Source organism: Nannobrachium achirus (assembly GCF_963921795.1).
Source record: "Nannobrachium achirus genome assembly, chromosome: 22".
NCBI lineage: Eukaryota > Metazoa > Chordata > Actinopteri > Myctophiformes > Myctophidae > Nannobrachium > Nannobrachium achirus.
This window is the reverse complement of record NC_137829.1, coordinates 6225290-6229357: the sequence shown is the minus strand read 5'-3', so window position 1 is coordinate 6229357 and position 4068 is coordinate 6225290. Positions and strand designations below refer to the sequence as shown.

At 42.5% G+C, this 4068-nt stretch overlaps 1 long non-coding RNA gene across 1 annotated transcript; it reads right to left on the bottom strand.

Moving 5' to 3' along the window:
* Window positions 1–649: 649 nt before the first annotated feature.
* Window positions 650–3662, bottom strand: LOC308308284. The gene is made up of 4 exons (XR_013963268.1): window positions 3535–3662; window positions 3357–3413; window positions 2068–2375; window positions 650–920 (listed from the first exon to the last, which is right to left on the bottom strand). It is a non-coding gene; the product is annotated as an uncharacterized lncRNA (long non-coding RNA).
* Between the last annotated feature and the right edge of the window lie 406 nt (window positions 3663–4068).

The following is a 4068-nucleotide window of genomic DNA, read 5'->3' as shown; positions in this document are numbered from 1 at the left end:
GTCCCTGCTTCATCGTTCTCTCAGCTAAGGGGTCCTTTACCTGAAAACGTTGAAGTCCCCTGCTCTAGAAAATAAGTGGATACATCTCAAGGGGTTATCCTTTCAATATATGTTCATAATAATACAAATAATTAATTACAAATCATTTGAGGAATCTGCCCCAGGTCTTTGTTTAAATGCCATGTGTGTGTTCCCACTAACGAAAAGGTCCAATAACTGACTGCGCTTCCTGTTTAGCCTGGATGTACAAGTCACACCCAAAACAAGAGCTCTGCTGATTCGGATCGGCCAGTTGTTTCCGTGTCTGCTCCTACTACAGCCAGTTTGCTACCAGAGCCCCAAGACGAGCCAGTGTCGTCTCCTGACTCAGTGTCTCCTCTCTCTGTACCAGAGCCGTCAGCTTCTCTCTCTAGTGCGCTACCAGACCCCCAAGAGGAACTCAAAAACGCATTGAGGACACTCCAGGCCAATGTCGATTTTAAATCTACCCCACCACCTGGAAACTGTGTTAACGTGAACAGAAGTGACATCTTGGGTTCTTCCCTGAGGGCTTTTAAAAGAAAAACATTCAACCCCAAAAAGAGGCTTGACGTTGTCTTTGTTGACACCTGTATGACACCTATATGTTCATAATAATACATTACAAATCATTTGTGGGAACTGCCCCAGGTCTTTGTTTAAATGCCATGTGTGTGTTCCCACTAACGAAAAGGTCCAATAACTGACAGCGCTTCCTGTTTAGCCTGAATGTACAAGTCACACCCAAAACATGAGCTTTGCTGATTCGGATCGACCGTCTCTCTCAGTCTTGTCTCTATCGCAGCCTTCAGTGTCAATTCCGGGACAGGGACAGTGACTGGATCGAATGCATCAGCTGGTGGTCCGTCATAATCGATCCTGAGGTGTTCATCTTCAGCTTCCTGTAATGACATTAGATTTTGTTTTTTTTAGTCTTCAAACCACCTACACATGCATTCCTGGTCCAATACGATGGTGTTATGCAAACACTGTCCAACATCTCTAAATATGTCTATATACTGTTCATAAGCGGTTTATACCTGGTAATTGCATTCATGTGATAATTCCAAAAACATGATCCACCAAGTTACACAACGCTAGGGCTGACCTTCGATTGCAATTATTAAAATCGAAGCTCGTTCGCCCAAAATCCAGCGAAATTCGAAGCTTCGGTGACGGCGACTGGGGGGGGGGGGGAACACCTGTTTTTCCTCATAATAAAGCTCCCTATTTTCACTACATTAAAACAACAATACGAGGAAGAAGAATAGGCTATGATACAAATGTTTTCTATAATATAGAGGTTTTTTTTTGCAGTACAGTAGGATTAACATAGTCACATCATGTCTGTAATGTAACACATTGCGGCTGCAACAGTCAACAGCAGCAGCGTGACTCAAGAGCCCTATACTGTATAACAGATAACTCCCAAGTCCCTATGTGTACTGTACACGCATATGTAATAGTAGATTTTATAGTAAATAATTGCACTGCAGTGTGTCTGATTTAACGTTCCACTCATTAACCGAAAGCTGACAGTCAGGCTCAGACAATTAGGCGGTCACGATAGTTCTGAGCTTGCAGATCCGATATAAACCTGTCATCATCAACACCACAACGTAACCCTCTTTTAAGACGATCGATGTTTGTTTCCTGATGTTTTCCTTTCAAAGTGTGGAAGACAGCAACCGACAGCATGCATGGATGCTACACAGACACTGGTTTGACACAGAAATGTGTGACTGCATCGCATAGTTGCATTGGGTGATATTACTCAGACACTGGTGTCTGGGGATTTATCTGTGACAGCGCGCTCTTTTCTTTTCATCTGCGAACACGTGTGCGAGAAGGAGGTGACGCTATCACGCTGAAGTGGAGCAAGCTAAACTAAGGCACGCGGCCCCCCCAAAGGACAAAACGGCCGCGGCCGATTATTCTAATATCTTTTTCAAAACCGAATACTGTGTTTGCGAACAAAGCTTTGAATATTTAATTTGTTTGGGTCAGCCCTACACAACGCACAACATTATTGTCATAATCTCACTTTACCTCAAGAGATCCTTGATGCATCATGAGACCGGACACCCACAGCTGTTCGGGAGACTTGTTCCTCTCAGACGACAAAGGATGATTGTCCCAGCTAACTCGAAAGAGGTCAAGGTGCGTGTTGATTCTGCACAGCATAACATAGTGTAAGCAAATAAGATCCACGTCATTATCAGGATCCAGAGCACCGATGGCTTCCAGGTGGCGGAATGCAGTGTAGTAATTCCCGCAGACAATGCACCATAAATCTCTCCATAGACGTTCGATTCGCTGATTATGCACACTCTTTCCTGTGAGGTGGCTCCTTCTTTCTGTGTAGAAAGAAAGGAAAAAAGGACAAACTTATCTGGCCATAGTAATTCAATTATATTGGTTATTTTCATAGACTCAAATACATTAATTGTAGTTTACGAAAGATTTTCATGTTAAGTGCCCGCTGGCCTACTGGTCCAGGCAGATAGCACATAGGCTATGATGCCTGCTGGCGTCGCCGGCTCAATTCCCGGTCCTGACGCCCTTTGCCACATTTCTCTCCCTTTTTCCTCCTCTGAAGCCAATCAAACGAATGTGTATACAAACTGTAAATGTGTACAGCCCTGAAAGGCAAGACTATACACAGAGCCTTTTCTTGGGATCAATAAGCACATCTATAGTTCCAAAGCATTTCCCTTAGATCATGTAACAAAATAACAGGCGATCCACAAGCTCATAGTGCCTAATGTAACCGAAACACCTTGGAAGGCAATTATGAGAGCAGGAACCACTTTTGTCAGTTGAATCTGTGAGAAATAAACTAATACAGTATTCGTCTGTGAGTAGGCCACTGCATACCATCCACTCTCTACAGCAGAACTATGAACAAGAGGAAATAACACCAACATCATTTTCGCTATCTCGCAATTTAAACCGGCTGATTTATTTCTGAACCATTGAGAGACCAGATATGAGTCGGGGAAAGTCTGATGTGACGTGACTGACAGCCGGTGGAGGTTTTGATGTTAACTGTGACCTGTCGAATGAGGGACACAGTACGATATGCTGTGACCCAAAGTACTATACAAATTACTTTAATACAACAAATATTGTCTGGTACTGCTCAATAGTGGACAAACATTAACTTTCAACTCTGTTACACTTACATCGGGAGGCATTGTGAACTTCTAGATCTGCTATATTCAATGTTTTAGAGCTTAACTCCAATTTGATAAAGTATGGCATTCTTTTACAACAAAAAAAAATTAAGTTGAAATATGGAGAAGGTTTCTGCCTGACAACATAAATAATAGCCCTACCTGGTCCTCTGTCTGGGTGCTCCAACATGTAACGTGCAACATCCCTGTTCTCTCCACCTTTAAGATTGAATACTTTATTAGCAGGCGTCGCAGATATCATATTCAAGTTTTTGCTAATGGCATAACACTAAAGGCCCAGATGGCCATTTTTGCATTGTGTACTAAATTCATAGCATACCTTTGTCCGTCCTGGTACGACATGGCAAACCATATTCCTGGACAGCTCCCAAGAAGGCACGTAAAACCGTCGAAGCCTTGTTGTCGGTGCTTGCTTTTAAGAACATTATCTTTCTGCTGTAATGATAATGATAATGAATTTTATTTATATAGCACTTTTCAAAACAAAGTCACAAAGTGCTGCACAAGGCAGGAATAAAAACATCATATAACAATGCAAAAAACATAAAAACACAGCAAAAACACAATACAAATTGAAACACAAATTGTTGCGAAGGCTCTCAATTGCTCTCACGTCATACCGGCGGTTGACAGTTGACATGATTGCGCCTTGAAGTTGAATCACCATATATGGAGATGACTGACGTATCTCACCTCACCTCACATTCGATATCTCCATATATGGAGATATCTAGCTGCTGACTTCATCAGGGTGATATCACATCGTACACAAAGGAACGGCCCATATATGGAAATGTCTAGTTAGTGACCTCATCAGGATGACATCATGCTGATGTCACCCATCACGCTGATA